The sequence below is a fragment of the Acipenser ruthenus genome, chromosome 11, assembly GCF_902713425.1.
Source record: "Acipenser ruthenus chromosome 11, fAciRut3.2 maternal haplotype, whole genome shotgun sequence".
Lineage (NCBI taxonomy): Eukaryota > Metazoa > Chordata > Actinopteri > Acipenseriformes > Acipenseridae > Acipenser > Acipenser ruthenus.
Genome location: NC_081199.1, coordinates 22,512,179 through 22,522,610, shown reverse-complemented (window position 1 = coordinate 22,522,610; position 10,432 = coordinate 22,512,179).

Sequence of the window (10,432 nt, the reverse complement as noted above, 5' to 3'; positions counted from 1 at the left end):
ATCCCCTCCTGTATCTCTACCTGTCTGTCTGCTATCTCCTCCTGGATGCACTCACATCACCTCAAACTCTCTATCTCCATTCCTCTGGAATCTACATGCTCTCTCCCTCCTCCTCAGCCAAGAACCTCGGAGTAACCCTGGACCACTGCCTCTCCTACTCCTAGCATATCTCCACTCGAGCACGCACTTGCCGATTCTTCCTGAGTGACATACGAAGAATCCAACCCTTCCTCACCAACTACTCCACGCAACTCCTTGTCCAGGCCCTGGTACTCTCCCGCCTAGACTACTGCAACTCCCTCCTGGCCGGCCTCTCTGCGTCCACCACCCGTCCGCTCCAGCTCATCCAGAACTCCACTGCTCACCTGATGTTCTCTCTGCCTCGCTTCTCCCATGCTACTCCACTGCTCCGCTCACTCCACTGGCTCTTCAACTCTTGAACTCGTCTACCGATGCCTTGACCAGACTGCACCCAGCTACCTCCAGACACTCACTCTCCCTGCACCCCCACCCGACCTCTCTGCTCCGCCTGCAGTAGAAGACTGGCTGTACATCCTCTACGCTCCTCTGCCTCCAGAGCCCGCTCCTTCTCCACCCTCGCCCCGCAGTGGTGGAACAACCTTCCTTTGGATGTCAGGACTGCCCAGTCCCTGACCACCTTCTGGCGCCTCCTCAAAACAGACCTTTTTAGACAACACCTGTAAAACTCAGCTCTTCCATTCTGGACAATATAGCACTCTGCCTTTAATGCACTTTAACTTGCACTTATCTGCTCCCTATTTTACTGTATTTAATCCTGCACTGAACCCAATCTGTAGTATTTTGTATTTCACTTGCACTCGTACCTAACCCTGATGTAACTATCAACACTGTTATCTGCTCTTCAATAGCAGATAACAGTGCTATTGAAGAGCAGTAGTACATCAATAGTACATCGTACTGGGTTTTGTATTTGCTCTTATTGTACTGTAATTCTTGATATATATTTTATTTTGTATACAACTGTAAGTCGCCCTGGGTAAGGAATAAATAAAAAAATAATAATATTTTATAATAGTCAAATGATCACCTTTAAGAATGGGATTTTTCATAGCTCCATGCAGCTTTGTGAGCCCCCTCCAAATATAAAACCATTTTGAACACACCTCATAGATAGATAGTGTTGAAGAAACCTGCAACTTGAGGCAATGGCTAAGGAACACCGAAAGATTTCAGAACAGCAGTAGCCCGCGTTCAAATGTCTCGCTATTCCCAGATCTCAAGGTTAGTTAGTATTCCTTTAGAATTAGAATATATATATATATATATATATATATATATATATATATATATATATATATACACACACACACACACACACACACACACACACACACACACACACAGTGGTTTGCAGAAGTATTCACCCCACTGCAAAGTTTTCACATTTTATTGGCACCTGAGCGTACGCCACAACACTTTGAAATTAGACTTTACATGTAGAATCTACACAAACTACTCCACATTGATAGTTAATATATAGAATATAAATAAGTAAGATTTACAGAGAAAAACAGATTAATCTCAGTTGCATAAGTATTCAACCCCTTTGCTACTGCAGCCCTAAATCAGCTCAGGTGCATTTTTTTTTTTTTCAAAGGTCACAAAATTAGTGAAATGGTTTCAGCCTGTGTGTACTCAAATGGTTTAACTTGTAGATCATTTCCCTCATATATATATATATATATAAAGACTTTCAAGTTGCAACTCATATAGTGATCCAACAAAGCAACCATTAAGAAGTGGAAGATGCATCATACCACCCAGACACCACCCAAGCAGGAAACTGGTTCGGGATGTCACTCTGACGCCAACAATGACTTTGAGAGATCTACAAAGTTCTGTGTCTGAGATGGGAGTCAGTGTTCACAAATCAACAATAAGCTGGTCCCTACACAAAGCTGGCCTGTATGGACGGGTGGCAAGAAAGAAACCATTACTCAAAAAGCCTCATCTTAAAGCACGTATGGAGTTTGAGAAAAAGTAGACTTGTGGAAAAAGGTTTTGTGGTCAGACACAACAAAAATTGAACTTTTCAGTCTAAATTCCAAGGGTTAAGTCTGGCGCAAGCCCAACACTGCACATCACCCAGTCAACACCATCCCAACTGCCAATCATGGTGGTGGCAGCATCATGTTATGGGGAGACTTCTCTTCAGCAGGGACTGTGAAGCTTGTCAGGATAGAGGGGAGAATGGATGGTGCAAAGTACAGGTGAATCCTTGAGAAAAATCTGTTTAAGTTAGCCAAGACTCTGAAACTGGGGAGGAAATTCAAATTTCAGCAGGACAATGACCCGAAGCACAAAGCCAAAGCCACACTGGAGTGCTTGAACAAGAACATAATTAATATTCTTGGGTGGCCCAGTCAAGTTCCTGACTTGAATCCAATCAAATTTATGGTGAGACTTGAAGATTGCAGTCCATCGACGATCCCCAACAAATTGATCAGAACTGGAGCAATTTTCCCGTGAAGAAGGGGGAAAAAATTCACCATCCTACTGTGCAAAGCTAGTAGAGACCTATGCAAAAAGACTCATAGCAGTAATTGCTGCAAAAGGTGCTTCTATCAAGTACTGACTTAAGGGACTGAATACTTATGCAACCAGTAAATTTCATTTTGTACATTTTCTTTGCAAGTTTTGCTGACATTTAACCTCCTGCTCATATAACAGTGTTCAGTTTAACCACTACAGCTTTGAATAAAAAAAGTTTGTTTGAAAAACTGTGCATACATTATTTGTAATTCAGCAAAATGCGACATTATTGGTAGGGGGTGAATACTTCTGCAAACCATGGTATATATATAATACAGTGCCATGAAAAAGTATTTGCCCACTGTCTGATTTTCTGCATTTATGCACATTTTTCACATTGTATTTGGTAAGATTTTTTTGTGGGTTGTAGTAATATAGAGAGGGAGTGTGAGAGAAAAAATGACACCAAAGTTTGGTGTTTCTTTCATTTGTTTGGTGTGCAAGGTAATCAAACATTCAATCTTCAGCTGTGAAAAAGTTATTGCCCCCCACACAGGTTCTAGTGGCACATCATGCCACGAACAAAAGAAATTCCTAAAGACCTCCGGAAAAAAGTTGTTGATGCCTATCAGTCTGGAAAGGGTTACAAAGCCATTTCTAAGGCTCTGGGGCTCCACCGGACCACAGTCACAGCCATATTGTCCAAATGGAGAAAGTTTGGGACAATAGTGAATCTTCCCAGGAGTGGCCGTCCTGCCAAAATCTCTCCAAGAGCAAGGCGTAAAATCATCCAGGAAGTCACAAAGAACCCTAGAACAACATCCAGGGATCTGCAGGCCTCTCTCACCTCGGCTAAGGTCAGTGTTCATGACTTCACCATCAGAAAGACACTGGGCAAAAATGGGATTCATGGCAGAGTAGCAAGGCAGAAACCATTGCTCACTAAGAAGAACATGAATGCTCGTTTCAAGTTTGCCAAAAAGCACCTGGATGATCCTCAAGAGTTCTGGAACAATGTTCTATGGACAGATGAGTCAAAAGTGGAACTTTTTGGCCGACATGGGCCCCGTTATGTCTGGCGAAAACCAAACCCTGCATTCCACAGTAAGAACCTCATACCAACGGTCAAGCATGGTGGAGGTAGTGTCATGGTTTGGGGATGCTTTGCTGCATCAGGACCTGGGCGCCTTGCCATCATTGAAGGAACCATGAATTCTGCTCTGTATCAGAGAATTCTACAGGAGAATGTCAGGCCATCCGTCCGTGAGCTGAAGCTGAAGCGCAGCTGGGTCATGCAGCAAGACAATGATCCGAAACACACAAGCAAGTCTACATGAGAATGGTTGAAGAACAAGAAATGTAAAGTTTTGGAATTGCCTAGTCAAAGTCCAGACCTAAACCCCATTGAGATGTTGTGGCAGGACCTGAAACAAGCAGTTCATGCTCGAAAACCCACAAATGTCACTGAGTTGAAGCAGTTCTGCATGGAGGAGTGGGCCAAAATTCCTCCACGGCGCTGTAAGAGACTAATCAATAACTACAGGAAGCGTTTGGTTGCAGTTATTGCTGCTAAAGGTGGTGTAACCAGTTATTGAGTCTAAGGGGGCTGTAACATAGCAGGGAAGGGGTTAAAATCCTCCCTGCGTAAGACATGTGCGCAGGCACATTTTTGTTGGTTTATTTAATTGTTTTGCTGTATTGTTTTAATTTAATTTGCTAATTGTTTTATTGTTTAATTATCCCCTGCACCTGGGTGGTAATTGTAAATTAGGACCAGGTGCAGGGTATAAAAGAGAGACAGTTAGTTTGCTCAGGGCTGCTTAGGAGAAGGAGGCAGAAGGGGTGCTCTGCTTCCAAGCAGTCACTAAAAGGACAAAGAGAGTCAGTAGAGTTATTTTGTGTTTTGTTTATTTTGTTTATTAAAAATATAGCACGTCAGTGTGTGAAAAATCCATTCTTGTGTCCTGGGTCTATTCTTAAAGGGGCAAAGAACCGTAAGAGGTGCGATTCTTGTTACAGGGCGATTACTTTTTCACACGGGGACATTGGGTGTTGCATAACTTTCTTTAATAAATCAATGAAATATGTATCAAGATCTGATAACATTCAGTGTCAAAAATATGCAAAAATGCAGAAAATCAGACAGGGGGCAAACACTTGTTCACGGCACTGTATATATATATATTATATATATATATATATATATATATATATATATAGTTCATTAAAAAAAAAGTTTTATTTGACAAGGTAACATATCCATACATACTGTATGTATGTGTGTGTGTGCATGTATTTCTGGATGTAGTACTGTGTTTTTTTCTTTAATGTGTATATAGTTCCCTTTCAATTCGAAGATGACCAAGAACCATACTTTTGGGATATGCCTGCCACAGGTCAGGTATTCACTGAGCATTTTATATCAAAACTGCCGATAGGCCCCTCCGTGGAGTGACGACCTCGGTCCCGCCTAATAAATAGTCACTGCACGGAGATCTCACTCTCTTTTGCTTCTCATAACCAGGTAAGTAAGGTAGTGTCACAAAGACGGCCGGAGTGGGTGGTGTCAGACCAGATCCAGGAAATAAAACGACAGAGACTTGGGGTTTTGGTGAAGCTGAGCGCGTGATCGTGCTCAGCATTTAATAATTAACAGACAGAAAATAAAAAGGTTTTAAACACAAAACAGGACATGGCACTTGAGGCCAAAATAAATAGACGAACAAAACGAACTAAAACAGTAAACAGACAGACAAACGGTGAGTGAAGCAAAACAAACGTTTCTTTCTTTCTTTCTTTCTTTCTTACTTTCTTTCTCCTCTCTCTCTCTCCCGTTCTCCACTCACGAACACCCAACCCCGAGTGAGTGCTACGTGTCTCTATATATACTGTTGTGCTGGGATTCAATTACTAATTAATTATTCACTTGAATCCCAGCACGTGAATTCATTACGTGCAACCCCGTGCTCACATATTATACTTTAAATGCATGTGCAGTGATGTGCAATCCCGTGCCTAAATACAAATATACAATTTATTATTATTATTATTATTTATTTCTTAGCAGACGCCCTTATCCAGGGCGACTTACAATCGTAAGCAAATCACACGTGAAACACAGACCCATTTATATCCCGTGTACCAAGCTCTATACACCAACATTAACACACGCAACATACAACACATAACACACAAATGCACACAGGGGCGGGGCACATTGCCACAGGTAGGTATAACTAACCTCTTCCAGTTGTGTGTTCAACTCTTTTTAAAAGGAGCTCTTTCTTCGAGTTTTCTGTGGTTCCCTGGCTAATTATTGCTGGAAGTCGGCTTGCTTCTTCCCCGGAATCAGGACTCGACAGCTGAAGCCTGAGCTAACGCTGCGCAATGCTGCTCTGTTTTAAAATTATTATTATTATTATTTATTTCTTAGCAGATGCCCTTATCCAGGGCGACTTACAATTGTTACAAGATATCACATTATTTTTTACATACAATTACCCATTTATACAGTTGGGTTTTTACTGGAGCAATCTAGGTAAAGTACCTTGCTCAAGGGTACAGCAGCAGTGTCCCCTACCTGGGATTGAACCCACGACCCTCCGGTCAAGAGTCCAGAGCCCTAACCACTACTCCACACTGCTGCTGTATAAAATTTAAAAAAAAAAAAATACAGCTCGGCTGGCGATTGTAGTCTGCTTTCACTAACTTTGCAGCTTGCTGCCTGTGTTGTATTTTTCTCTGCCTCAAGCAGCTTTCGAAAAAAAAAAAACAGAGAGAGATGCTATCCTCCAGTGAGACCCAGCTCTGCTGCACCTGCTGTGGAGTCGAGGACTCTGGGCTACCTCGGTGCGCACACTCGCTGTGCTCGGCCTAGTCTGCCCCTAGAGGTTGCTGATTACTATTGAAATACTGCTTTCCAAAAAAAGTGTCTCGGCCTCATCGCCCTTGATGCACTCGGGTCCTCGTCGCTTCGGCGCCTCTGTACCCTAGAGCCTTGATGCCTCGGTGCCTTGGTGATCTAGCGCTCCCCTGCATAGGTGGCTTCATGCCCCAGTGCCCAGCCTTAAGTGCCCTGGTGCTCCAGGGCCTCAGTACCTCGGTGCTCCTGCACCCCTGGTCCCCAAGGCTTAATGCCTCAGTGCCTCGACACCTTAGTGTCTCCAGAGCACAGTGCATCCATGGCCTGGGTGCCTTTCGGCCCCTGTGCTTAGAGCTTGGGTGCCTTGACGCCTCAGTGCATTGACGCCCTTGGTGCTTAAGCGCCCCTGGCATCGGTATTGATACCTTGGTGCTCTCAGTGCCCTAGTGCCCTATAGCCTCAATGCCTCGGTGCTTCAGTGTTGTCCTGGTGCCTGGGTGCTCATGCACCCTGTGCATAGGCAGCCTCAGGCCACTCGGTACATTGCTATCTCTGTGCCCCAGTGCATTGGCGCGTCGATAAAATCAGCGCCCCAGTGTTTAGAGCATCAGTGCGTTTGCGCATTAGGTGCTTTAGTGCCTTAGAGCCTCAGTGCCTCAGTGCCCTTGGCCAAAAGACCTTGCACAATGTTGGGCTTTCAGCCTTGCACATCTTGCAGGGCGAACCTTCCCCCACAGGACAAACACTTGCTGTGTGTCCGGTGCTTGGGAATGCAGCACGCCTCATCTGCACTGGAAGACAGGGTGTTCTGCCCTATCTACGCAGGGATAAAGCCCTGCACAGAAGGCTAGCGCAGTTCACTGGCTTGACCTCTACGGTCAGTTCAGATGAACTGTCTGCAGTCTCAGGGGTCCCGGTCTCCCCCCCTCCTCCACCTGCCTTTCAGCCCGAGTATACCCTGCGCACAGGCTTCAGCTCGCTGCCGCTCAAGCTGTCCAAGGAGCAGCAAGCAGTCGTGGCATTCAAAGCAGGCTAAAGATATTTCAGACCTGAAGAGCCAGATGGCCCAGGTTTTGGAGTATCTGGTCAGGCAGCAGGCTATTAACCCTGCCCCTGCCCCAGCTCAGCCACCGGCACTGGTCCCAGCTCTGCCTCTGGCACTTGCTGCGGAACCAACCCCGCATGCTCCAGAGGTTGCCCCAGTCGTCTCAAAGCGAGACGAGGCTATGAGCATGGAGGACAATGACGCAATCTCCATCGAGTCGTCGTGGGAAGGGGACTCATTGGAGTGCCCAAACCCTGAGGTCCAGGAGTTGACCAAGGAGGCAGGCCCCAGCTCTGAGGCTCCTTTGGAGACTAATATTGCTCCTCCACCAAGCTCAGGTTGAGCGCTTATAAAGCGAGCCTCCAGCTTCCTCCAGGTCCCCTGGAAGACAGTGCCTGAACAACTGGTCTGTGTTCAGACCGTCACAAGCTTCAACCCCCCAACCCTTTCCGTTGTTCCCGGATTTTCTGGAGGAGGTAAAGGCGTCAAGCGTCTCCAAGAGTGCAGCTCCTCTGGTCTTTACTACGGTAACTCGGACTGTTCCAATCCCCACGGCGCCGCCTCCAGACCTCCGTGGCAGCTAATACATGGGGCCATCAGCAAGAACTGGGAAATGCTGGTCGTGGAGCCCCAGCGCACCAGCGATCAGGGAGACAGTTCCAACGGAACCGCCCCATGCAGCCTCCAAGACAGTCTACGCCCCAGCCCCAGCAGGGGCCCTGAAGGCTTGGGGCCTCAGACCCACCCATTCGCAAAACACCAGCTACAATACTGGTGCAATTGCACCTCAGACTCCTGGGTGCTCGCCACCATACACACCGGTTATGCACTGCAGTTCTGCCTGGGACCTCCGCACCTTCGAGGGATTATGGTCACATCCGTTACCGACCCTCTCCTGGTCTTGGCTCTCAGGCAAGAAGTAGAAACACTGCTTATCAAAACAAGCCATCCGTCTCGTAGAACACACCTCTCAAAGAGAGGGGTTCTACTCGAGATACTTCTTGGTGCCAAAAAGTCTGGCTGGGCGACTGGTTTACAACAGTGGACCTGAAGGACGTGTATTTTCACGTTCCTATCCATCCAGCCCACAGGAAATATCTCCGCTTTGCCTTTCAGGGGAGCATCTTCGTGTTTTCCGTGCTGCCATTCGGCCTCTCCTTAGCCCCCACACATTTTCAAAGTGTATGCATGCCATCCTAGCTCCCTTGTGGCTGCAAGGAATCAGGGTGATGAATTACCAGGACGACTGGTTGATCTGTTCCCAGTCCCAGGAAGGAGCATTGGCCCACACAGCGATTGTGACACAGCATCTGTCGAGGCTGGGTCTCACCCTCAACAATGCAAAGAGCCAATTCATACCAGTGCAAAGTACTGTCTACTTGGGTCTCCAGCTGGATTCCCTTATGATGTGAGCCTACCTGCCATTCGCAACTGTCTGGCCCTGTTTCAACAAGGGTCCACAGTACAATTGGTGTTGTGCCAAAAATTACTAGGTCTGATGGTCGCAGCTTCAGCAGCCATCCAACTATGCTGGGAAACCCTACGCTGGTGGAGGAAACCCTCTCACCTGAGAAAAGGCGTAAGAATGAGAGTGATACACAATCGCCAAGTGGCGACGACAGATGCGTCAAACTCCAGTTGGGGGGCGGTCTGTGCAGGCAGAGGAGTCCGTGGACCCTGGGTGGGCCACTGGGCATCCCTGCACATAAATGCACTAGAGCCGAGAGCAGTCCACCTCGCACTTCAACATTTCCTCCCTGTGCTCCAGGACAGACATGTCCTTGTCTGCCCAGACATGTCAGTAGTTGCTTACGTGAACCACCAGGGAGGGCTTTGGTCCCCGGGGTTACACCGCATAGCCTTTCGGCTGTTGATCTGGGCACAGAGGCACTTCCTATCCCTCTGGGCTGTCCATCTCCCGGGAGTGGTGAACTGGGCAGCGGACCTCTCGAGGCTCCTCACTTGTCAGAATGGTGACTGCACCCTCAGGTGGTGCAGCGCATTTGGGAACGCTTTGGGGAAGCCGAAGTCGATCTCTTTGCCACGGTAGACACGACCCATTGCCCCTTGTGGTTCTCCCTCCGCAGCTGCGGAGGTCCATTAGGTGTCGACGCCTTAGCCTATGAGTGGCCCAAGGCGCTTTTGTACGCTTTCCCGCTGCTCTCTGGCTTCATTGAGAGGGTCTGGAGAGACAAGGCGACAATTCTCCTGGTGGCCCCCAGATGGCCCAGGAGAATCTGGTTTCCGAGTCTCTGCCAGCTGCTGCAGGGCCAGCCCTGGGAGATTCCGCTACGCATTGATCTCGTCAGTCGGATGAAAGGCACCCTCTGGCACCCAGAGCTGGGCAGACTCCAACTGTGGGTCTGGCCCCTGAACAGGACCTCTGTCCGCTTATGGCTCTCAGACGCAGTCGTCACTACACTGCAGAACGCTCTTCTTCCACAAGAGCTTTGTACGCCTACAAATGGAAGTATTTTCAAAACTGGTGCATGACCAGAGGTCATTATCCCATCTATTGCCCTATAGCAATTATTTTACAGTTTCTGCAAGATCTGTTAGAGGCGGGTAAATTGTTGAAAGTGTACCTAGCAGCCATATCTGCATGCCATGTCCCCATTGACTCAGTATCCCCTGACGCTCATATACTAGCGATCCGTTTTCTAAAGGGTGACCCATTGTGAAATTCATTACAGAATAGTTATGGTTTAAGCTTGAAACTACAAAGGTCAAGAAATATCTTACAAAAATGGCAATTTACTTAAAGGGTACTGTGGCAATGTGCCCCGTCCCTGTGTGCATTTGTGTGTTGCGTGCGTGTGTTAATGTTGGTGTATAGTCATTGGTACACAGGATATAAACGGGTCTGTGTTTCATGTGTATTTAAAAAGTGTATATTTGTATTTAGGCACGGGATTGCACATCACGCACGTGCATTTAACATATAATATGTGAACACGGGGTTTCACGTAATGAATTCACGTGCTGGGATTCAAGTGAATAATTAATTAGTA